At 46.1% G+C, this 26,764-nt stretch overlaps 1 protein-coding gene across 2 annotated transcripts in view; it reads right to left on the reverse strand.

The window, feature by feature from the left end:
- LDLRAD3 (low density lipoprotein receptor class A domain containing 3) overlaps window positions 1–26,764 on the reverse strand; it is a 283,792-nt gene that overhangs the window by 46,430 nt on the left and 210,598 nt on the right. The window lies entirely within an intron of this gene.

The raw sequence follows: 26,764 nt of genomic DNA on the forward strand, positions 1-26,764 counted from the left end.
CCCAATCTAGGCTATAGTAAATAGCACTTCAGACTTTGAGGTATACAGAGATATATTTTTTGGAATAGTGGTTTTGTATTCTCTGGATAGAAATCAAGGAGTGCAGTTGCCAGATCATATGGTAGACCTATTTTTAGTATTTTTATGAAATTTTGTATTAGGAACACTCATTAATTAAAATGAATTTTTCAGGAAGGGAATTTGAGCCACACCCTACTGTGCTCAGGCTTTCTCTGTGTTCAGGGATCACTCCTGATACTGTCTATGGGCCAGTACATGGTACTGAGGATTGAACTGGATTAGCTGAATGTAAGGCAAGTACTTTATCCACTGTACTGTGTCTTCGATGACTAAAACTCATTTCCCTTTTTAAAAAAATTATCTAAAGAATCATAATTTGTGAAGTTATTTAGAGTTGGGTTTTAGGCATATAGCATTTTGATGCCAATCCCACCACCAGTGTCAACTAGTGTTCCCCAGCTCCCTCCTGCCCACCCCCTCCACCCTGCCACCTTGACAGGAACATTTCAAAGTTCTGTGTTGTAGTTCAGATCTCATGCTTTCAGAATTGAACTAAAACTCACTTCTATCTAATAAAATGCAGACATCTTGAGGACACAGTTCAAGGACTTCTAAAAAAAAACTGCATAGACCCAGGTTACCCCCAGGGGCTATTTGTTTTTAACACAACATTTCAGTTGTACACAGGTGGAAGGCTGTAGAAGAGATGAGCTCAGTCAGTCATCATCACACATCAGAAAAGGTCAAGTGCCTCAATTCCAAGAACGTAAGATGGGTCAGGGACTCTTCCTGCCTGTGGGTGCAGTATGACCACCTGCTTGGTGAAACTATCTAGTCCTTTCCCCGCAGTTCCCAAAGACACACCGATTCTGGATACTCCCCATCTGGGAGTCTTCTACCTGAACAGCTCACACATCCTGGCTGTGAACAAGAGAGCCTTATGTCACACATGCAATCAATCTGGCAGAGATGTCCTAGGAAGAAAAGATCCTTGGAGACAGACCAGCTCTCTTCAATAAGCCACCACCACTGGTGATGTCTAAATAGGAGCCTTTTGCTTCTGGGGATCACTGGAATGGGCCTTTTTCCCAGGCACTGACAATACCTGGATCTAATCAGTCCAGCTTACACAATCATCAGGATAGCTCACAAGTATTGAGTGCTTGCCATGGCCAAGCATTATATTCTAAGGCATTCACATGATATATCTTTGTAATATCCCAAGTACGGAACTGTCATTATCCTCACTGTACTGATGGGGATTCAGGCAGAGATGTGAGTGACTTGCCCAAGGTCAGAGAAAGCAGTGAAAACCAAGAGGGAAAGGTTGAGAGGCTAAATTTTCGGACCCGGGGGGAAGCAGGGCAGAAATAGTCGTCAGTGTCACTTCTGGACTGGGGCTTCTTTACAGCCTGGAGGGCCCCCGTCTGAAGCACAGAACAGGCGAGTACATCTGTCTCGGGAACATAGGTAAATATATCCTGTCATCTCTGGGTATCACCAGCACCACAAAGGGGTCTGCTGGCTCTGTCTAGACAGAAAACCAACAGAGCATAATGCATAATAGTGTTTTATAGCCGGATGTTTTTATCTTCCTGTTTCTTCTCTGAGGAGTTGGCTGATAAATCAGGCTTCACAGGTGGAGAGGAATGTCTGTTTTTCAGTGACTTTCAGGAGCTGAGCAAAGGGCGAGCACTGGGTCAGAGAAGGGTAGCCTGAAGGGCCCCGTGGCAGCCTCCCCTTGAGAGGTGAATGAATACACTGAGGCAATAATGGAAGAGAGAGCGATGGAAGAGAGAGCCGGGTATAGGCAGCTCCCCCACGCTCAGTGACGGAGACCAGAGAAGGCTTCCAAGTTCCATTTATCAGTCTCTGCGGTGAGCACCAGTCAGCCTGTGTCTCTGCATTCATCAAACTGCATTTACTGTCTGGAGGCACCCAGCAATGGGGAGAAGGAAGATTAGCTCAAGTTCATTGCCACTATGGTGGCGTTGGCGTTGAGTGCCCGCAGTAGGCTCAAAGCCTAAGAATTCCCAGCCCGGACAGCCTTTCCCAGCTGCCCCCGAAAGAAAAACAGTTTTTCTCCTTAATGATAGGAAAAAAACTTTTGCATTAGCACTTGAGGCCATCTCACTGGACATACTGAGAATAAGATGTATGCAAAGGCAAGTCAAGTAAAGCACTCTAGGTCACAAGTAAGAGCTTCTGTTTTTTGTTAAAAGGACTTACAGGGGCTGGAGGGATAGCACAGCGAGTGGGGCATTTGCCCTGCATGGGGCCGACCCGGGTTCGATCACCATCATCCCATATGGGCCCCCGAGCACCGTCAGGAAGTAATTCCTGAGTGCAGAGCCAGGAGTAACTCCAGAGCATCGCTGGGTGTGACCCCCAAAAGCAAAAAAAATACATAAATAAATCACTATCACTTCCGTTGTTCATTGGTTTGCTTAAAAGGGCCACTGTAACGTCTCCATTGTGAGACTTGTTAAATAAATAAATAAAAGGGCTTATAGTGGGCTGAAACAGGGCCCTCAAACACCAGCATAGAAACATCCAGTCTGATATAACCACCAGGAGTGACCCCTGAGCATAGAGTTGGGAGTAGTTCCTGAGTACTGCTAGGTGTGCCCCCCTGTCCCCCAACTGGAAGCCCTCAACAAAGAATAACTGAAATGAAAAAAAATTTGCTGGGGAATTATTCAAAATTCAGCAGAGAAGAACTTGAAAAAAAAAAAGTAAGATGGAAAATACGGACAGGAGGCTTACTGAGAAGAAATGAGGTGTCTAAAGAAAATTCAAATTACACTGCACAGGAGTTAGCTTTGCAGCTTGTTAAAACACAAATTTGGGGCTCCTGTCCCACTGTTTGGATTCCTCACAACCATCTGATCATCCTTTCAGAGAAAGATGGAGCGAGATTTGGGTGGTAAACTTAATCCTCTCTCCCCCAGTTTTATTTTTATTATTATGGTTTAGTTAACATAGTAGCATATTATGGTTTAGTTAACATAGTAGTATATTGTCTATATTAATGGTTTTGGTGTATGACACTTCACCGCCACAAAGCCTCCCAAACCCTCCAACAATGTTTCTGTCACTTCAAGATCCCTGGGTGGCAAACCACAGAAGCAAATATTGTCCATTGGAGGGCTGGAGCAATAGTACAGTGGTTAAGGCACTTGCCTTGCATGAGGCTGACTTGGTCCCAGCACTTCATTTGGTGGCCTGAACCCCACTAAGAGTGGTCCTTGAGCTCAGGGCCAGGAATAAGCCCTTAAACAAAAATGTTTTTCCTTTGGTCTAGATGGATTTCATCTCTCCTGACTGTACCTTTCTCACCCAGAACGGCCACGTCAAATGAGCCATCACCTACCTTTTACTATATCCCATGTGGCATTTAAATTAAAATGGGGTTTAGACGAGACGAAACTCATTTCGAAACGAGTATTTCTATATTTCCAAAGCAAACAATGTTTTAAACTGAATAACATCATTTACTTTGTGTGTACAGCTTCTGCCTGTGTGAACTGGGCTTTCAGAAAATTCCTTTACACACTGCTCATCTTTCCCCTCACTGTAGTCTAGGGAAAGTGTCTCTCAAAGATGAAAGTCACGCTGTAGCGACAGTACAGTTTGTAGGGTACGTGCCTTGCACACAGCTGGCACAGTTCAATCCATATGGTCTCCCGAGCCTACCAGGAATGAGTAGGAGTGCAGAGCCAGGAATAAGCCCTGAACTTTGTCAGATATAGTCTAAATTTTTTTTTAAAAAGTAAGGGAGTCAGTTCTTCCGTCTGAGGCTGCTCAATGATGCTCTCTGGGCCTCCACTTACCTACCCGGAATATCAGCATCCTGCTCTCTTCACGCACGAGGAAGCTCGGCACAGCCCCTGGCAGCCTTTAAGGGCTCAAAAACTCCAGGCTCTTATGAATAAGTCATGAACCCATTTCTTGAATTACAGCCCCAACCTTTTGAAACCTCTTTCTCATTTTCTCTCCAAATTCTTGTGCTTCTTCAAAGTCAGCAACTCCTTGGCACTGTTGCTTTAGCTGGGACCCTATGCTTAATGCTTAACTAATATTGGGCTTAGCATGTTTCTAGCATACACTAAAAGCCTGCATGGGAACCTGAGACGCTTGACTCCTGAGGATGCCAGGAACACCTTCCTGAGGAGGCAGATGCTGGGTAGGAAAAGCCTTTGTTTTCCCCTATGGCATGTGTCTGGGACAGCTTTGGCGTGGAACCCAAAGAGACAGCCATCCTTCCACTGTCTCCACTGCAGAGGGAAGGAGCGTGGGGCTTGTGGACCCTCTGAAACCAAGTGGAACAAGTCTCTTGGGAGTGCCAATGCACTCAGAAGCGGCCAAAGTTTCCAAGATGGGAAAGTGCTTCTCGTTTTCTTAAAGGAGGACAAACTGTGATTAGGGGAGCCAAAAAATAGAAAAAGTGAACCTGGGGCCAGGAGAGAGTACAATGATTAGGGCATACATTGTTCATGCATCTCCATATACATATATATATATATATATATATATATGTCTCTCTCTCTCTCTCTCTCTCTCTCTCTCTCTCTCTCTCTCTCTCTTTCTCTGGAACAATAGCACAAAGGGTAGGGTGTTTGCCTTGCACGTGGCAGACCCGAGTTCGATTCCTCTGTCCCTCTTGGAGAGCCCGGCAAGTTACTGAGAGTATCCGCCCACACAGCAGAGCCTGGCAAGCTCTCCGTGGCATATTTTATATGCCAAAAACAGTAACAACAAGTCTCACATTGAAGATGTTACTGGTGCCCGCTCGAGCAAATAGATGAACAATGGGAGGACAGTGCTACAGTACTACTATATATACATATATGCACATATATATGTATATATATATATATATATATATACACACACACACAAGCACACACACACACAGAGACAGAGAGAGAGAGAGACAGAGAGAGACAGAAAGTGGGCTGAGCATTACCAAGCGAGCCTTTAAGCCCTCAGCACCGCCCAGTATCCCTGGTACTTCAGGGCTGAGCAGTACTGTGTCCTTGCATCCTTGCCCCCCGCAGGCCTGGTTGGCCAAGAATTGCCCAAAGTCACCTGAGAACTGCTTGGGAGGAGGGTGAACCTGAGAAATGCCAAAGCAGATTCTGAAGATCACTCCACACTTTCAAACTCCTGGGCTGTATTTCCTCCATTTACTTCCCAAGTCCCCTTTCAATGAGAGGTTTGAACCTTCAACATTCTATCTGGAATGGGCCGGGACAGGAGAGACCACCACATCATGCTGGTGACATCCCTCCCATGCGAGAGGAATGGAGAGTCACGTCCTGTTCCATTCCCGGCAATTTCTCTTCCTTCTTACCGGGACAATTTGTCCCAGCTATTTCCATAGCTTCTGTCTAGATAAGCTCCTCCTTTCCGTTATCTGCAACCTCAGATCAAACCATCAGGACCCAAACCAGGAAAGAGAGGAGATATTCCCACGCAGCAGTAGTGTGACCTGAGAGAGAGAGAGAGAGAGAGAGAGAGAGAGAGAGAGAGAGAGAGAGAGAGAGAGAAGGCAAATCCCATTCCTCCCAAGGGCCTTCTTATTAACAATTTAATGACACTTTACATTTTCAAAGTGTTATTCAACCATTAATAATTGAGCAACTTTTCAAAAACAATGCGGGGCTGCCTTCTCAGGAGGGAAGGAAAAGCTGTAATTAGAAATAAGGCTGTTTACTGAAACAGGGGACACTTCATTATCTGGCTGTAATTTAATTTGGGGTGTTCTACACAAACTGCTCATCATCAGAGCAAGCGAGGCCCGAAGTGTGGGCGACCCTGACGGGAAGCTAGGGTGCCTGTTCCCTGAGAGCTCGGAGGAAGCCCAGGTCCCCATCCTCGGGAAAGTTGCCCCTCCTGACTCTGTAGCTCTAACTGTTAAGGTGTGAGAATAAAGGTCCCAAGTTTCAAGGTGTTGGGAATGGGGGGCTGGAGAGACAGCACAGCAAGTCAGTCCTTATCTTGCACACCACACAGCCCACCTGGGTTCAGTTCACGGCACCTTTTAATAGTCCCCCAGGCACCTTCAGGAGTGACCTCTGAGCACAAGGCCAGGAATAAGCCTGAGTATCACCCAAAACAAAAACATACATGAAAGAAGGGATCATTGTGAGGTGAAGATTATCACTTAATTAGCACTGGGTCCAGTATGTGCAACATACAGAAAAACACAATCTGCAAAAAGCAAAAAAAAAAAAAAGTATACTAATTATCCCAGGTGAGCTGGTTGATTAAGAAGTTGCTTTTTATTTATTTTTTTTAACCTGGAGCAATGCAATGTGTGTGTGTGTGTGTGTGTGTGTGTGTGTGTGTGTGTGTGTTTAGGTTTGGGGTCCCACCTGGGGATGCTCAGGACTTTCTCTGGGCTCTTTACTCAGAAATCATCACTCCTGGTGGTGTCAGAGGCCCTATAAGTTGCAGAGGAGCTAACTGGGCTAGGCCTGTACAAGGCAAACATTTAACCCCTGTACTATCTCTCTGGCCCACTGTGCGTAGTTTTTAAATGAAGTCAATAATTTGTTCAGGAGGCTGGAAAGGAAAAGAAAGAGAAAGAGAACCATAAAGGAAGGGAAATCACATATCCTAAGTCAGCACCCAAGCAGCTTGGGAACAAAGGGATGAATCTTACATTCATTTCACGTTTGGGAGGGGCCTTGGACACTTTGGGGGTACATAGGTGAGGAAATTTTTTACATCAAAATTGTAAGAGCCAACACGACTGTAAGTGTGTGCCCCAAAGTTTAATAGTTAAATCAAACCATCCACAGAGGTTTCTATGGAGGCAGGGAAGCAAGCAGGAGGGACCTGGGCGGTCACAGCTGGTGGGTTTGGAGCTGGAACACTGAAATTCTGATATTAAGAGCACTGTAAATCAGTTTTTTTTTTGGCTTTTTGGGTCATACCCAATGATGCACAGGAGTTACTCCTCGCTTTGCACTCAGAAATGTTTCCTGGCGGTGCTCAGGGGACCATATGGGATGTTGGGAATTGAACCCGAGTCCGCCAGCCGTGTGCAAGGCAAACATCCTCTGTGCTATTGCTCCAGCCTCAAGTCAGTGTCTTAAAAAAAAAAAAGGTAAATGTTTAGCTGAGGATCTAAGTGCCAGAGATCCATTACTTGAGATCTTGTGTTACTCAGGAGCTACTATGATATCCCCTGCCCCTCCTCAGGCCCCCAGGCCTCTGATCTGTTCCTTGCTGTGTGATGTTGCAATATTTTCCACTGCGGACTGTTACTGGGGACTCCATCTTCCTATTTCCTCCGCCCCAAGACTCTGCCTTTGTCAATTCTTCTCTCACTGGCCATATCAAATCCAGAAGTAATTCCAACAGAACCCGTTTCCCAAACCCAGTTTCTAACTACCATCCTGATCTAACTACCCTGATCCTGGGGCCACCAGGAACAACCACCAACGCTCTGCTTCCTCTACTGCCCCCCCTGCAGACTATTCTCAACATCGCAGCTCACAAGAGTTTGCACCCCTCAGGGTTCAAAACACTCTCAGGACTCTTGTCTTACCTGCAGCAGAAAGCAAAGTCCTCTCTTCCCTTCACAAGGCCTCACCGTCCCGTTCTCTCTGCATCTCCTCTCATCCTCAGCTCCACCTGGCCTTTCCCATCTTCTCATTCTCCTGCAGGCTAATCCACCTGACACCTGGAGTGTGTCCAGTTTATCTTTCTGGGTCTCAGCTTCCAATGTTCCCACTGAACAGCCTTCTGAGAGTATACAGTTCCCCACCACCCTCTCCTCCACCTGCCTTCTGCATTAGAAGTAACCCACCTAGAGTCTTCGGTCCCCATGCCAGAACCTTTAAGAGGAACTCAACATGTCCAGGTACCTCCTGGGCAAGAAGTTGGATTCAACAGTCTCTAACTTGAGCTCCAAGACATCCACACACATACACAACTGTTGCTGAAAAGCGAAATGAGTGACATTTACAGCTTTGCTTTCCTTGTGGAGGCTACCCTATTGATCACAACTGACATTTACTTAAACATTCCGGAACAGAAAAATACCTCCTGATTCTATCTCTTTTCGAAAATGCCAACAAATGTGCCTCAGGCTGAGGAGGGAGAGAGAGAAATAGAAGGAAAAAAAAAAGAAAGCAGAATAAAAAAAATCTATTCATTCCCCTACAACCCATGTTGCTTTGTTAATATTACAACTTTAATTATTTCTTCGGTTCTTGACAGCTTGCGTTGTTAGTCTAACCCTCACCCGGTATCGATTCTCCTCCTTTAAAAACAAGCATCAGTGAGGCACCCAAAATTGCCTGCTCAGGCTTACTGCTAGGCTGGGAGGTTATATCATGCATATTAAATGTGGACAGCATTTAGGCTAGAGCAATCTTAACTTTATGGTCTTGTTGGTTTTTAAAGCAAATGTTAATGAAATATGCATTACTTATGGCAAATGGCAATCCCGGTGGGGTACATTTTAATTAGTATAGTTTGTTCAAAGAAAAGCGAATTTAACTCTTCCTCATCTGTCACCCCACTACCCTGCAGCCCCAAGGCAGAGGCAAAGAGGAAAGATGGAGGCAGATGAGCATTTTCCGACCAACTCAGAAGCCGGGGCAGGAAAGGGGGCCCGATCCATTCATTCATCCCAGTCCGCAGCTGCCTGCCGTCCTACGAGGGCAGAATTGAGCAACAACACTCATCAAACTCAGGCTCTGTTTTTCAAATTATTACCAGGAGAGCGGAGGGTGGGTGATGCTGTTCTCGGGCTGGCCACCTGTCTATCACTGAGCTGTATTACTCATTTCCAAGGACCGGCAGAAGAATCACCTCTGAGTGGGTGGTTTCAAACAATAGAAATTGAGGTTCAAGGAAAGGCTTCTGCATCTCTTTCTGATTTCTAGGGGCTGCTGGTAAATCCTCCCCATTGTTTGGCTTACAGATGTTTCACTTCAATCTCTGTGTTGATTGGAGGACCAGGGAACCCATGGGTGATGCAAAGGCCCAAGGATGCCATGTTGTTTGGATTCTATGGTGCTGGGGAGAGAAGAACCATCCCAGGAGTGCTGAGGGCCACAAGGGCTACAACTGGGGGACGTCTAGAGTTGTCTAGGTCATGCTATGGGAGACCACGTGGTTCCAGGAATCAAACCTGGCCTAGCATGCATCCTAACTACTTTTACTATCTCATAGTCCCCAAATTTCCTTCTTCTAGAGATGCCAGTCATACTGAATTTTGAGCCCTCTCATACATTATGATCTCAGTGTAATGGCTAATTTGGTATGTAAGCTTAGCTAAGCTACAGTGCTAGCCTTTGGTTAAATACCAGTCTAAGGTATTTATTTAGCCCAGTAAGGTTATTAGTAGGAGGTTAATTTCCTCAGATGTGACTAACACATAGATCAGAATACTGAGTAGAACAGACTGCCCACCATGGCATGAACTGACCTCCCCCTAGCAGCTAAAGGGCCCAAGGGAAATGACTCATCTACTAGGGGAAGGAAAGATTTTTTTTATCTCCAGGTCTCAAGCCTTGTAACTGCAACAGCCCCTCATGCCTGGGTCTCCAGCCCACTTCTCTGCCTGGCAGGTTCTGGCCTTGCTACTTACTTTCACAATCACATGAGACAATTCCTTAAAATCAATCTTTATCTCTTGATAGCTAGGTGTGTCAGTAGATCAATAGAAATTGATCCTGTTTCTCCAGAGAACCCAAATTCATTCTTCTTAATTTGATTACATCTGCCAAGACACTTATATCCAGATAAGCTCACATTCACAGGTCTGGGGTGGATGGCACTGTGGGGGTGGGGGATGGCTAGTCAACCCAGTGTAGACACAGGGACTCGGGAATATGAAATGTGGAGCCTGGTAGAAATGCCGGGTTCCCACTGAGGGAACCAGAAGCTTCAGGTGGGCAGGTCTCCAGGTGTACGCGGCAGCTGGAGAAGCACTGGGAGAGAAGGTTCAGATTTCCAGCCATTATGGCATTTACTTAAAAAAAATACCTTGGAGTCTAGACACTGTAAAAGTCAGAGGACTCTCAAATAAAGGGCCAGGGAAGAGAAGCTCAGGGAGTAGAAATACCAGGGAGTTCTGAAGTAGGTCACGTCTCATTAATATGGACCTTCCTCATAATCGAGACCAGATAAAATATTTGTCAAAGGAAGAGACCAAGGAATACATGAATAAAATGGGTTCTTTAAGAAAGAGAGATTTCCTAATAAACTGGCTTCTATTTACAAGGAAAGCCTCCAGGCAAAAAAAGAGAAAAATTTCATTTCCACCATCGAGAGCCCCCAGATCACCTTTCCCCCGTCTCCCTGAGCAGCCCTGGGATGCAGAAGTGATTACTCGGGGGTGGTGGCGCCCTCGAATACTGAAGTCTTGCTCCAGGCTCCTACCGTAACTCATGTTGACATGGAGAAATGTTTCATTTTCAGATCCATATGCATGAATTTTTAATGAACTGTGTCAAAGAAATCAAATCTCTCCCCCCCACTCCCCACTCTGAGGAATCAGATTTTGACCTTCTGCCAAACAGCTATAAATCATGTTCAGCAGGAAGAGGAGCAGGAAGCAGGGGCAGTTGCACATGGATTAGCCAGTTAATTTCCCTCGGCCAGACCTTCACCGAAGATATCCTAGGATGGAGAGAGGCGAGAAAGAGCAGGAAGGTGTGAAGATGAAAGGAAGGGAAGGAAGGGGAAGGATGGAAAAAAAAAAAGGGAGGAAGGAAGACATGCAAATAGGAGACACTCAATGGTTACTGATAAAACAGTATCCATCAGAAAAAAAAATTAAAATTCAGGTGATGTCTTTTATTGCTTGAAAGCTGGGTGGCTATTTAAATCACCAGAACTTAATTCTCCTCTCTTCTATTTTTTCAAGTAAGAGGGCAGAGAAGTGGGGAGAAAAAAGACGAATAAGGACTTGAAAAAGGAAGACAAAAAAAAATCAATTGCTTCCTTTATAAGAGCATTTCCCCAGAAATTTTCTGGAACTATGCAAAGCATAGCAAGGTCTTCCTAAATAAAACCTCCATCAACACTTAACTGGGCACCGCAACATTAAAGACAATTAAGTACCATTTTCCGTCTAGCAATGCAGAAAGGACTTTTAAAAAACGAGACTACCCAATGTTGGCAAGGTTGTGGTAAAGAAGAAAGTTCTATCCAATTGCTCGTGGGAGGGTAAAAAAGATACAATCCATTTGGAAAACAAGTTAGTAATTTAAGTGCAATGAGCCCTAAAAGTGTTCATACCTGTTATAAATCCTAAGGAAATCTATCCCAAGGAAGCCAAAATATGAAACAAAGCTTTACGGGCCATTACAGCTCTGTCTATAACAATTCCATGGTAAAACCTAAATGCTCAACAATAGATGTGTGTCTAAGTGAAATACAGTGCCCTCATTTGAAAGAACATCATTAATCATTAGGAGTGTTTATTAGGAGTCCATAAAAACATGGAGAAATACTTATTACCACAGGGTGGGGGGAAAGGTAAGATGCAAAACTGAATGAAGGTACATCCTGGTTATGTAGACTGAAAGCTTCTACCTGTTATGCACGAAAGAGAACTAGGAAGGAAGTGGAACAACTGACATTAACAGCTGTATAAGGACCAGGAACTGGGAGTGAATGGAGCACTGCCTCTTCTGAGTATTTTTTTTTAACATTTCATACCACCTGTGCATTCTGATAACAGAAACCTAAGATTTGATGGCGCTTTTGGAAAGCAAGCCCACGGTATAAGATTTGTTCCCTGCAACACATGGCAGCAACTGAATCGTGGCTAATTCAAGGTGAAATGTATGGGTAGAGAGGAGATCGTCAAACTCAACATCAGATCTGGGTTTTGGAAGCAGCGGCTGGCTGCCTGCCTGCTTGCAGAGCGTCTGTATCTGTCCAAAATGCTGCACTTAAGAAGTTAAAGGAAGAGTCAGTGCTGCCAGCTTTAAACACTAGACACTAGGATGAGTCGAAGAGCTGTCACAGACACTCCATCTGCTGACGCTTATTCAAGAGAAGGCGATCTCCATGCAGTCTCAAAGCAGGGACAAACATAAGCACAGGTTTGGACTAAATCGGGCGGTTCTCGGGGCTGGACACCATCTCGTACGACAGTCCTTGCCTTAATTTGCAAATCTGTCACGTGAATTATCAGCTGTAGCTTTTCAGCTCTGGCCAAGCTAGGTCTCGGGTTTTTTTTTTTTTTTAAACTGGAGATGGGGGAAATACCTGGGATCAAACCCAGATCAGCTGCATGCAAGGCAAGTTCCTTAGTATATACTATCGCTCTGACCTGCACCAAGTTTCAAAGGATTGGGGGTCTCCTGGGAATGGATCTGCATAGAGTCGTGGGAAAAGCATCCACCAATCAAGTTCATTTGGATGCTGGTGTTCTCCTCCCAGGAGATAGCCCAGTATTCATATCACTCTTCACCCTCTCCTCTTTGCTGCTTCTGTAAACCCAAAAGAAACCATCCTCCTCATGCCTAGCATGGGGGTAGTTGGGGGAGGGCCACATTCAGGAGCTAAGGCATGCTGCCAGTTTCTCTCTCTCTCCCTCCCTCTCCCCCTCCTCCCTGGTTCTGAGGCCATATCCAGAGGTGCTCAGGAATCACTTCTGATGGTACCGAGGATCAATCTAAGGGGAATCTGTGAGCAAGACAAACATCCTACTTGCTGTCCTTCTGTCTCTCCAGCCCCAAAGCCAGGCTTTCCCTGGGAAAGAAGGATCTGCACAGAGCTCAGGGGTAGAGGAACAATCTTGTAGGAGTGATGCTCTGATGCAGTTTTCTGCATGATGACTCTTGCTCATGTTTCAGGAAAGAGCCCCTGAGGTGCCCTGACTGGGTGACGTATGTCAGCAGGTAGCTGTGCAGCAAAATGGAGCATGGCAGGCCAGGGGATGGGTGGCGTGAATGTCCAGGGTGTCTAATTTTTTTTAATATTAATTTTTTATTTTATTGAATCACCTCGAGGTAAAGCATTACAAAATTGTTCATGATTGGATTTTAGTCATACAGTGTTCCATCCCTCCACCAGTATAATTTCCCGGCACCAGTGTCTCCAGTTTCCCTTCCACCCCTCCAACAACTCCCCCCCGCCCCCAACCCGGGCAACCCCTGCCTGCCTCTATGGCAGGAACCTCTCTTCTCTCTCTCCTTCTCTCTTATTTCACGCATTGTGGTTTGCAATACAGGTGCTGAAAGGCTATCATGTATATCCCTTTTCCTACTTTCAACACTCGGTTCTTGTCCAGAGTGTTCATTTCCATAACGCTGTCATAATAGACCCTCCTCTATCTTAACTCTCCATCCGTCAGGCTCGTGTGGTAATTTCCAACCACTGACCATTTTTCCTGGCCTGTTTTCCGGGCCTTGGATATTAGTTTTATACTATTTTTTTAAATATCCCACACATAAATGCAGTCATTCTGTATCTATCTTTCCTTTCACTCAGTATTTCTCTAAGTCCATCCATTTGTAGAAAAATTTCATGACTTCATTTTTCCCAACAGCTGTGTAGTATTCCATTGTATAGATGTGCCATAATTTCTCTCTCCAGTTGTCTGTTCTCGGGCACTTAGGTTGTTTCCAGATTCTGGCTATTGCGAATAGTGCTGCGATTGAACACAGAAGTGCAGATGGTGTTTCTGCTGTGTGTTTTTGGACCCCCAAAAGTGCTATTGCTGGGTCAACTGGGAGCTCAATTTCTACAGGGTATCTCTTTGAGGCATCTTCACAATGGCAGTCACCTTAGAATCTGGAAGAGTAATTGTGGGAGTGGGGGAGGAAGAGAGGGGAGCACAGCACCAAAAGAGCATCAGGACTGTCACTGAGGGGGCTCCTGTGAGACCTGGCAGTCACAGAGGGCAGCAGGGAGAGGCAGGGCTGGGGGTACCTGGCATGGAGGCAGCTATGTTGGGACTCACTCGTGACCCTCACTTCCTCCGCTCCTGTTTAGTCCCACAGGACACAGATGAGAGAGTGGCCTGGAGCCTCTCAGCAGCACTCGGCAAAGTTGGGTGGGGTAAGAGGCACATCCAATGCTTCAGGCTGGGCTCAGAAGCAGCAGAGGGATCCCGACATGGCTTGGAGGGAATAAAGTGTTGTTGTCTTGCCTTTAGTGCTCAGAGACCTGCACCTACTTGTGGTGTACTCAGACAGCCAGCACAGAGGGCTGCATGCCGGGGGACACCAGGGCCACACCCAGAGGTGCTTACTGGGGTCATGTGGTCATACAATGTCAGGGGGATGCAATCTGGGGCCCTGTGCAAGCAAGGCATGTGCTTCTGCTTCCTGCCTCCCAACCACAGACTGACTTCTATTACAGTTGGTCCATGACTTCTGCAGGGGTGAGGGGTGCCATCCCCCTTCCCTGTGCAGTTGAAAAGTCTCATTAAACTTTTAGTCAACCCTCTCCCACTAGCCCCCTCCCCCGTCCCCCACTGGAGGATTCTGCATCATCACCTTCCACCACTCTTGACACCTGAGACAGCTGATTCATAAATACAAAAGTTGTGGCTAGAAAAAAAAACCTGTGTCTATATGAACTCTGTTGAAGCAGTTCTGTTGAAGGATCAACTATAGACACACGATCTCCCATCAATCCATCTATCCAATAGAAATCTTGAGTTCTCTTTCTTAAGAGTGGCCAAACCGGTCCTGGAGCAATAGTACAGTGGGTAGGACGTTTGCCTTGCACATGGCTGACCCGAGTTCCATCCCCAGCATCCCTATGGTCCCCCAAGCACCACCAGGGGTAATTGCTGGTGCAGAGCCAAGAGTAAGCCCTGTGCATTGCCGGGTGTTACCCAAAAAGAAAAAAAATGAAAAAAAAAAAGAGGGGCTTAACCCAGCGATGTTCAGCCCCATGTTCAGGCCTGACCAGGACCACCCCTGGGCAGTGCTAAGGGGATGATATGGTACAGACATCAAGCCCAGGGGCCTTGCACAGGTCAATCACGGGCTTGACCACTTGAGTCATCTCTTCCACTTCAAAGCTTTCCTTTTTGAAGGTTAAAGAGTAAAGTACTGCCAAGAACCCTAATGAATCTTTTGGCAAACACCCTTTTGGGAAAAATTGCTCTAGGAATCTGAGTGGGCTATCAAATAGGCACTGTAGGGATGGGTTGGGGGGGGGGCAGCAATCTCTCTGTCTTTACAACCTTGTACCAACAATTCTTCAAAACCCGCCGCTGATTTTCATCAGTACAATCCACTCACAGGGCAAGACTAAATATCATTAAGGTGGAGCCCAGACACTGCTTCAAGCTGGGCTGGGCTACGCTCCGTTTCTGTGCTGTGTATTAGTGGGAAAGGTTCGCTAGATAACTAGAGTGGAGAAAGCAAGGGAGGAATGTTTAATTGCTGGAAGGGAATAGATTGTTTTCAGGCTCCATTTACATCTAAGCCATCCATCTACCAATTACAAGCAAGTTCTTATCCAGACGCTAAAGCAGTCAACAGCCCGTGTTGGAAACCTACCAAAGCTGCTTATCTTCAACCTTCCACAATTCCAGACCTTTTCCTGATTCACTCTGGCTTCCTGCCTAATGATCTGCATTGCTTTATCTTTTTTTCTGTTCTCTTTGCCCCTAGTTTACCCGGATATCAGACACTCGGGGAGATACTCGTGGGCAGGGCTTTGTTTTAACAACCCAAGGAGGAGTCTGTTTGGTCTCTTAGGCTTGTATTTGTCCTGCTGAACATCACAGCGGCCAAGTTCTCCCTGGAGAAAAAAACCCAGATCTCACAGCAATTCCATGTCATTCCCCCGGAGAGTCCACATTTGACATATTCCAGAAAGGGAGCCTGTCAGGGGAAGGGGCTGGGGGGCTGGCGTGAATCTGCAATGTTGGCCAACACCTCTGCAGAGAACAGCCCCCCTTGGCAAATGAAGGATTTACACTGCAAACCAAGCCTTCCCGGGGGTCGATCAGCAGCCAAGCCCGGGAGCCTGCTAATGAAGCAGTCTTGAGTGGGAGGCCCAGCACGTGCAAAGACTCCGATTCACTCTGCCGGCGACATCGAGCTCATCAGAGCTGATGTAAGCAACAGCGTCACAGCTGACTGGGCCTCTCGTCCATCAGACCCAGGGTGTCACTGGCTTGCCTGTCGTCTCTGCATTAACATTCTGTCCGGTTGTTCCCTTTCCACTCAACAAGTCTATTGCCCGCTGCAAAGAAGGAGGCGAACAGCAGGGAAGGACTCCAAGGATGGGTTGCTTCTATGCGGGGTGCATGCACAGTCACAAAAGTCAAGCCAAGACCATGCCCAGGAGCAATTCCATGAGGCTCAGAGGTGCTGCTGCTTTGGTCCTGAAGAAAAATCTTGCCAGGGGGAGGTGACTGATATTTCAACTTTTCAAAAAAAATGCATCTTTCTAAAGATGGAGATTAAATTCTCAAAAATAGCTTTGGTACAGCTCTCATTCTCATTATTCCCCCGACAGCGTCGCCCATCTCTCCCCCAACTATGGCATAAAAATATCCCAGCAAGAATTTATGTTGGGTTCAAATTTGCTTAGCATGCCAAAGCCAACTGCGGCATCTCCCATTCTAATTTGTGTCTTCTCCACGCTTCCCTACCCCTACCCCCGCCCAACCCTGACTTGTCAATGAAGGAAGCGGCAATGGAATGATGTATAGTTTCAAGTTTAGCGTTTTCACTGCTAGATTACAAAGATCTCTCGAGGGGTGATTATTTCAGGATATTTCTGAGTCTGAGGATGGTGCGATTCTGGTAGATGCTGATTCATTCTCAGAGAGGCTCATGTGGACGGGCCGACACTTGGCGTTGAGTTAAACATGGAATCAAGCACCCATGACATATGAAGCTGAGTGGGCTCCCAGTTGCTGAAGGCATGCTCTCTGTCCTCAAAGAAGTGACACCCATTCTCTGTCACCTTCTACATCAGGGGTTTTGCGGTCACAGTGACCAAATTTACTGGTGAAATCAAATTCCCTTAATTCTTTTCTTTGGAAATGGGTAGGGGGAGGCACCAGGCTGTGTCAGGTTTCCCCCAGGCTGTGTTCAGAAATGCAGCCAGGGACTATATCCCCTATGCCCTGTATCCTCTGGCCCAAACATCCATTCTTTGAAGCCCAGTTTGTAAGTATTCTCCGAAGGCTCTGCTGCAGCCCTGTAGTAAGAGGTCTTGTTATTATTCCTGTCATGAAAGTGACAGCTCGACTCTCCATTTCACAGCATCATGAGGAAGACCGAAACTTTGGTCTGTTTGTTTTTCTGTTTATAATAACATTTACAGAGGCGGAGCTTTCTGCTGTTCATGGAAGTTTATGTCTTGTCCTGCTTGCAGGAGGCTTGGATGTCAAAGTCTGATTTCCATCTGAAGGAAAATCCCTCTGGATTTCCATATTATCCATGAAAAACTGGGGAACCATGAGCGCAAGAAATCCACAGAGAAATGTGTGAAAGGCTCTTTGTATACAGTCTAGTACTCCAAAAGGTACTTCTCTATCCTAAAGGATAGAGGATGAAGAGTCAGTAAGTCCTCTCTGGGCATTTCAAAACCTGGCTTCTATTGTGGGTTCTTTTTGTGTTTATTTGTTTTGTTTTGTTGGACCACACCAGGCTCCGTGCCCACTGTTCAGGAGACCACATATAGTGCAAAGATTCGAACCAGGATTATGGCGATAGACACATGCTAAGACCAGCACCTTAACCTCAGTACTATCTCTCTGGTCCCATGTTGGGTTCTTACAGAATTATACTAGACCCAGGCGAGTCACAAACTCATTTTTGGTCCCTATTTCCTCTTCATCAAAACAACTTTTTGAAAGAGAAAACCAAGATCAAAGGATCTGCTGTAACTCTTAAAAGGAATCAGACACAATTATTTTATTCAAAGACACTCTTGGTTGACAAGCAGAGTGCTTGAGATGAATAATGGGACAAAACTGTCTTTAAACACTGACCTCAGAGCCAAATGAAAAGATACAAACTCCCAGGAACAGGAGAGTTGTTATTATTTTTGCTGCTAGACTAAATATCAGCTAAGAGAGAAAAAAGAAAACTTGCTGGAATACGCATTCACATATCTCAAAATGAAATATCTCTAGGAGGATATCTGGCCCACTGGCAGGGTTTGCAAGGACCCCATCCTTCCCTCAAAGGCATCTCTGGCAACTGGCCAGGAAATGGTTTCCAGGAGTGCAACTTTCCTTCCGCAAAGGCACCCTTGTGCACCTGGCACGGAGGAGTCTGAAAACAAAGGCTAGGAGGCGTGCAATTATTTCCCAGAGAGTGGTGAGTTGAGAGTTTGATCATTTTCACTTTGTTGGAATATTCCTTCACTCTGCAGCTCTGTTGACGCTTTGTGTCAGGCAAGAAAAGGGAACGGGAGGAACAGACGCTTTCAGACCGCTGCTTATCAGCGGCCGTCACAGCCGTGAAGGTGCTGGATTTATAAATCCTCTCGCTCGAGGCTTATCAACCCCAAGCAATACTTAAACTATGGCCAAGCAGGAGTGGGCATTTTCAAGGGGCTCCCAAGCAAAGCCAGGAACGATGCAGAAAGCCAGAGCAGAGGGACGGGTGATGGAATTCAGGCTTGGGGCAGAGTTAAAAAAAATCAGCACCCCATGAGTCCCACCACCCCACATACCATAATCAACTCATTCCTAGCTAAGGCTGAGAGTGCGTTCTGATGAGCAGGGGTCTTCTGGTGGCTTTGGTTCCAGTTCCCTGACTGCCCTTTGCTCTGCACCATTATCTCTTTGTCCCATGAGTCTTCATTTCTATCCTTATTTTCCTTCTTCTGCCACAGGGGCCATATGCACCATGTTCAGGGATGACACAGGTTGCATGAGGTGGTACTCTCCCCAGTCCTTCATTTCTATTCTACTCCAAGCTAGGAGGTGGGGCGGGGTGTTCAAGCCTTTCTTTTCCTTAATTCAAGAAAGTCCTAGTAAAAAAGAGTAATACTGGATCCTCAATGTCACAAGATTTTGTCATGCTGGGGCCAGTGCTTCAAGCTGCTTGGGATAAGAGATTCATCAGCAAACTGCACGCTTCAGCCTTCGTGAAACTTAGCAGGCAGGCAAGGGAGGCAGACCATAAGCATTATCAAGACAGGACAGCGGCTTTCACTGTTGCTGAGTACTGAAAGCAACAAACAAATCAAATATCCACAATGCGGGAGACTGGATAAGGAGTGGGCAGGGGTGGGGATGGAGCTAGGGTGGGGAGGAAGATGCACTGCAATTTTATAGGGGAACAGGAGGGAGCCACTGAGCAGGGACATGGGATGAAAGAACAGAAGCCGGGTCCTTGGGTATCTGGAAGAAGCATGTTCTAAGGAGAAGGAAGGGCAAGTGCAAAGGTAGAGAAGGTCTCTTGCATGTTTAAAGGATACCCAGGGGCTTGCTCTTTCACACCCAGGGAGCATGAAGGGCATGGACCTAGGATAGAAGCACCCCTGAATCTCTTTGTGCTCCTGGGACTAAAGGGCTAAAGTCATCCCATAGGAGAGACAGCCCATTGCACAGTGCTTTGTCACCATCAGGTCGCCAATCAAATACAGAAACCAAGAGAGTGGCTCTAGCCAGCCAAAAATTAGGAAGAAAACAGAGTAATTGAAAGTATCGGCACCATGTTGGTGAAGATGTAAACAGGTGCAGCCTCTATGGAAAATGGAAATGGGAAATTTGTATGGAAATTGAAAATGGTATGAAAATTCATACATATATACATATATGTGTGTATATATGCATATGTATACACATATATATACACATATATTAATGAACAGAACCAAGAGATACTGTGGGCGTTAAAGTGGTTTCTTTGCATGAAGCTGACCCCCAGTCTCAAGAGCACTGCCAGGGTGGTCTGGGTAATCCCCAGCATTTCGAGAGCCTCAGTTCCAGGGCCTTACATAACTGCCAGTTAAGAGTTTCCTGAAGGGGAGACTGAGGCTACTAAACAGGTCCTAGATGTCCCCCTCAACCTCTCTCTGAGTCAAAATGGAAATCCCACTTGATTTAGCCACGATCTGAAATATATGAAAGCACTCATTGGAAAGGATGCTTGTACCCCTACATTCATAAAAACATTATTCACAATAGCCAAAACATGGAATCAATTTAACTGGCCATCGGCAGATGATGGGATAAAATGGGCTATAGTGCATGGTTTCAATGAAGTAATCCTCTGCCCTTGAAGACGATGAGGATGGGCTGGGGAAACAGTATTGGAGGTAGGACATATGCCTTACATAGGACCGACCTGAGTTTGATCTCTAGAACTACATAGGATCCCCCAAGCACCACCAGGATCCGTGAGTACAGAGCCAGAAGTAAGCCCTGAGCACAGCCGGGTATGGACCCAAACCAAATAAACAAAATAAGATAAAGTTGTGCCTTTTGGAATAACACAGACGGAATTTGAAGTGATTAGAGTTAAGTGAAAAAAGAAAATGAAAAACAATTATCAGATGGTTTCACTCGCATGTCGAGCAAGACTGACTCAAGCAAACCAAGAAATAAGAGCTGATAAAAGCAATGATAGCTAGAGGAAAGGGGATGGTGGGAGCGGGAAAAAGGAGGGGGTCTTCGTGGTAGGGACCATATCCGCACAGAGGTACACAACCCCTAAATTCCATGATTGGGTAAACCAGTAGCACTGTTCTCCCATTGTTCATCCATTTGCTCCAGCAGGCACCAACAACGTCTCCATTGTGAGACTTTTTACTATTGTTACTATTGTTGTTACTATTTTTGGCATACAGAATACGCCATGGGGAGCTTGCCAGGTTCTGCTGTGCGGGCAGGACACTCTCGGTAGCTTGCTTCCAGAGAGGGATGGAGGAATCGAACCCGGGTTGGCCACGTGCAATGCAAATGCCCTACTCGCTGTGCTATTGATCCAGCTCACATGGACAGACAGGATTGACAGATTGATAGCTCTTTCTCGATTCCATGGGTGGTGGTGAATGGCCGTTCTTAGTTGGTGGAGCAATCTGTCTGGTTAATTCCAATAACGAACGAGACTCTGGCATGCTAATTAGTTACGCGACCCCTGAGCGGTCGGCGTCCCCCAACTTCTTAGAGGAACAAGTGGCATTCTGCATGAATACCGCAACTAGGGGGTAAACCAGTAGGTCAAGGAATTCTAAAATTAAAACAACAACAACAACAACAACAACAACAAAACATGCCCTGCACCCAGAATGTAAACCTAGCTGTCTCCTTGTTTGTGATGAGGAAAGTATTTCTGATTCCAAGTCAGAATTCAAACAGTCGGAGAACTACTGGTATAGTTTAGTAGAAGAGGTGACTTTCTACTAAAGAGTGTTTATCTGCATCCATACAGGAGTACCTTCAACTTGTCACAGCCCCTGGGGACACACACCTTGAGAAATCTACATTCCATATGCTGGAGAGATAGTACAGTGGTTAAGGCACTATCTTGTGTGTGGCTCAGTTGGGTTCGAGCCCCGATACGGCATGTGATGCCTTAAGCACTGTCATGTATGCCTCTTCTCTAGAAAAGAGGAAATAGAGATTCTTCCTAAATGTTGGTTCCAAAAACAAGGCTCTGAAGAGATGACAAGATTCTCCCTAACCAGTAAACGTGGTCACTTAAGGATGATGGAAATGAAGACCCCAATTCCCCACATGTGATCTTGGAGTTCATCTCAAATGCCCCACTCGAGGAGGATTTGAAAATATTTCTGCAAAGTTCCGGTGGAGAGAAGATTACTCCCTATCTAGCCCCCTCCTGCTTGCCATCCCCTTCCCTGCCACAGATGCATACAATCTTGCTTGTGGGTTCTTAGTTGAGGTAGAATCTGCTGGCTGATCCCATGTGCATCCATTCACCTTGGTGAAGATCCTGTGACTGATGCAGGACTTTAGGAAATGATGACTAAACAAAATGGATTAAAAAAAATTCCACAAAAGGATCCCGCAATCCCTCACAAGCAATATGGGACAACTCCTTGGCGAATTCCCCTAATTTTTCTTATTTCTGACAAACCCCAGTTGGCCCAGCATCCCCCAGAAGTCTCAGTTGATCTGGACAAACTCATTTCTGCAGTATCACCAACATTCAGCAGGAAAATGACTGTTCCCTTTTAGGGGGCATGAGGAGACAGAAGTGGGGTCAGAGAGACAGTACAGAGGGGGAAGGTGCTTGCCTTAGGGTGGTGCTAGGGTCCTGGGGGACAGCTTTGGGGGAAACAGGGAGGTCTAGAACAGAGCGGCAGACCCAAGGGGCCCCATGACATTCTGAACCAGGAGCACTCCTTCCAGCAGGAGACCCACAGATTGCCCTTAATAGAGTTTTTTAAATTGCTTGAAATGGCTGTTTCTATTCCAGGGTGAAAATTACAGCCTTTGCTTGGCTCTTTCTCTCTCTCCCATCCTTTCCCACACCCCCCACCCCATTCTTCGGGGGTGAGTGCCAGAGAAGAGCTGCACTAAACAAGGAGACATCCACAAGCCTGAATGAAAGCATGCTGTGCTGGGGAAAAAAATATTTGCAGCTCTGGAACCAGATGCAGAAGCTGTGACCCAGACACACAACACAGACACACAGACACACACACTGTTCCAACAGTGAGCTATCAAATGCTCAGAATCCCCAAAACCTTTTCACAAAGAGAAGAATAAAGACTCATCTTCATCTACCTTTGTGGTCATCCCTCATGCGTGGTCTCGTGTGTGTGTGTGTGTGTGTGTGTGTGTGTGTGTGTGTGTGTATGGGGGATGGGGGGAAACACACCAAATAAACATGTCAGTTTCTAAGCCATGTCACATCAGAGTGTGACATCAGAGTGCTGAGACTATTCTCACCTAGAGCAGCGTGATGCAGATTCACACAAAATCCAGTCTGTGTTTATTTAAAGAGATTCAGTCCCCATTTCCTGCAGCCCAGGGAAAAGCCTCAATTTCCTTCAGTTCATGCTAATGATGACAAATGGAGGAGGCAAGGTTCCCCCCAGTGACCTGGACCACCCACTTACTGCTCTGAGCGGGTCCCAGGCCCTCCCAAGGGCCCCACTGCACAGAGTTGGCTGTCTGCATCTGGAGGCTTTGAGTTGGGCGTGCTTCATGTCTGGAGAAACTGCTCCTTAGCTGGGGAAAGTGCCATCCTAGAGAGAGAACTGACAGCTTCAGATTCAGCCTTGCAGCCCCAACTAAGATGCAAGTGACCATGGTTCTTTTTAACCCTTCTAGGACTTAATTAGTAATTACCAGTCAGTCTGTTCTAGATTCTGGCAGAAGGCAGAGCAGAATTCAAGTTCTATCTCAGAACCCACAGAAATGGCCTTGACATCAATATTGGAACAAAACAAAACAAAACAACACAGCTCTCTGGGTGATAGTAATGTGAGAATGGCTAAGGAAATGGGGAGAGCCAAACAGAGACTTCCTTAGGGATGCACTTCCCTAGCTCAGAGATCTTTCCATCACAGAACCTCACAGCTACTAGCCCAGCCTAGTAGCTTAAAGGCAGGAGGAATTATGAGGCCTAATAGGCTGCTATAGAGGATTTTGCAATACAAATGGCCCTTACTACTGTTCACTGCAAGAACTGTAGTGAGTACCTACCATGAGCATGTATTCCCTGGGAATACAGTGTTAAATAAAAAAATTCAGACTCTCCCAAAGTGATGGATGGGAAGGGGGTGGGGGCAGAATATGCCACCAAATACATCACTCTGGATAAAAATATTCTGAGCAAGTAACAGGAACAGCAAACTCGGGAGCAGTGTAAATTTCTATCTGCAAAGACGACATGAATTTTCCCTGCAAAGGTATCCCCCCTGGTTATATCACAAGGCAGCCACATGTTATGGCAAGAGAAGACAGGACTCGGATGAGCCTGTCTAACTACACAAACTATCCCGCACTTACCATCAGCTTCCCCGTCTCTTCACTTCCCCACAATTGGCTATCTTGACAAGTCCAAGACTAAGGTATGAAAATCAGGCCATGTCAGTGATGGTGGGAACTTTACATGTTATCCATGTCAACTTCCTCATTTTGCAGACGATGAGAAAACCAGACAGGTTAAGCGACTAGAACAAGGTGATACAGCTTATCTGAGATAAGAGTTGACCTTAAGTCAAATAAAACTGAAGTCCCCCGATGCCTGCACCAACATTTTCCCTCTTAAAAGTTCCTTTTGAATTTGGGGGGAACCTCCGAAGCAGGGCTCAAAGGCCCGGCAGGACACTTTCTGGTGTTACTCAGCCAACTGAGCCAGAAGATTTGGTGGCACAGGGATTCCAATTGGGGCCTCTGCAATGCTCGAAGGTCACCAGGCCGAACCCAGTGGTACTCTGGGACCTTTAGGCTGCATTCACTGATGCTTGGGGTGGGGATGGGGGGCTTGCAGTTCAGGAGACTTGGTGCCTTGTGCATGCAAGACATGTACTTTGATCTTGAACCTCTCTTCACCAACCCCTGTAGGAGTTATCCCTGAGCACAGAGCCAGGTGTCAATCCAGAGCCCCTCTACCTGGAATTCAAAGTAAACTTTCAGGGAGTGTGCTACTCTCAGAGATAAAATTGGATGTGTGTGTGGGGGGGGGGGGTGGGGGGAGAGTGAGAGAACTCCCAAAGTGCTTCCAGAGAAGTCAGAACTGGTGAAATAATTCACCAAAGCGGGCCAGGCCAGGCCTTAGGGACAGCTTAGCGCTTGTTGCTTGTCACTTTTTGTTCTAGGTACCAACACCATCGTGGTCCCAAAAGATCTAGATGGTGAGTCATCACGACCTGAGTGATGAGACGTCGAGGCCACTCAGATGGGATAGCACCTGACTGGTGCAAAGATGGGGCCACGGGAATAGGGACTCCTGTGAAGATAGGCAGGTGTGTAAATCTCAAGTATGGGCAAAGACCCGACTCTGTGAGAGGCCCGTCTCATGCAAAACACACAGGGGGTCTTGACATGACACCGCTGACTAGGTAGAAGTCTGGGCCCTGAAGTGGACTACATTTGAGACAGCTTCTGGACTCCAGGCTCAGGGCTGAGCCTTCTCCAGTGTGCATGGCCTGGGACACTTCCTCAGAAGATTGCAGACCTCTGCCACTTTCTGTGAATGAGCCAGTGTCAGTGGTTCCCACTCTCCTGGTCTCTCTGGCTAATTGAAATAAATACTCACACTGCTGTAACGTGAACACCCCTACCCTCCCCCTTCCAACAGAATAACACTGCAATTTGATGCAGCTGGTTTGAGTGGTAAAGCGAAACTTGTCCACTGGAGCTAGAGATGAACATTCCTGAATTTCGGATGCAGAACACATCTGCATTTTGGATGAATGGAATGAAACATAAGTCTGCATTCCTGACCCACAGCTTCCCTCCCCAATCTTGGGAGTCACCCCATCATCTCCTTCGGAAAATGCCATTCCAACCAGAGTTGAAAATATTCAGGAAGATCTGTGTCCTTGGGCTGTGGGCGAGGTAGACAATTCCACCTTCACTCACAAACCTGCCTCTTGTTGGTCTTTGGGTGACACTTTCATGGTTTATATCCCATGAAAGAAACATCCACAGCAAAGTCAGCTCAAGAAACCCTGAGTGATCCTCCCAGGATGGGAGAAGCATGCTGAAAGTAGACTATAGACCAAACATGATTGTCACCCATTGCCTCTTTTGCAAACCACAACACCCAATAAGAGAGAGAGAACAAAAGGAAATGACCTACCACAGAGGCAGGGTGGGATGGGGGGGTGGGGTGGGGGGTGGGAGGGATACTGGGATCCGTGGTGGTGGGGAATGGGCACTGGTGGAGGGATGGGTATTTGATCCTTGTATAATTGAAACCCAAGCGCAAAAATTTGTAAGTCTGCAGCTGTACCTCATGATGTCTCACTAATAAAAATTAAAAAAAAAAAGAAACCCTCTGAATGACTGGATAAAGAAACTATGTTACATTTACACAATGGAATACTATACAGCCACCAGGAAAAATGAAGTCATGAAATTCACTTATACATGGACGGCCATGGATAGTAGACTGCTGAGTGAAATGAGTCGGAGGGAGAGGGACAGACATAGAATGATTGTATTCATTTTTGGATATTAAAAAAAAAGAAACAAAAACCATAGTATGAGACTAAAACCCAGAAACAGGTCCATGGTTGGAAGCTTGCCACAAGCGTTCGGGGTGAGGGCAGTTCAGATAGAGATGGGACCACTATGACAATGGTAGTTAGAAATGATCACTCTGGACAAGAATGAGTGCTGAAAAGTAGGTAAATGAACAAAAATTTCAGTATCTGTGTTGCAAATCATAACCGAGAGAGAGAGAGAGAGAGAGAGAGAGAGAGAGAGAGAGAGAGAGAAAGTGTCTGCCATAGAGGCAGGGCATACACTGGTACTGGTGAAGAAACGGGTGCTGAAACCTTGTTTGACTGAAACCCAATCATGTACAACTTTGTGAATATATATCTCACGGTGATTTAATTTAAAAAATTATTTTAAACAATCTTGTGAGGTGGGGCAGTTGTATTGAGCGAAGAAACATGTAAATTCAACGCCCCCATTTCTTTAGTATCTGAAGAAGAGCATGCAAATAGGGTGCAAATAGGGTGCATTTGGGAGAAGGGTCATTGGGATGGCCATGGGGTGTTGTATGCAGCTCTTCTGTACGCAGCTCTTCAAAAGCTGCGTAATTAGATCATGTACCTGGTAACTGGGTCTCCATTTACAAGTCTACAGACAGATCTAGAAATAGATTAAACCAAGGTG

Source organism: Sorex fumeus, unplaced genomic scaffold (genome assembly GCF_029834395.1).
Source record: "Sorex fumeus unplaced genomic scaffold, SorFum_2.1 ptg000007l, whole genome shotgun sequence".
NCBI lineage: Eukaryota > Metazoa > Chordata > Mammalia > Eulipotyphla > Soricidae > Sorex > Sorex fumeus.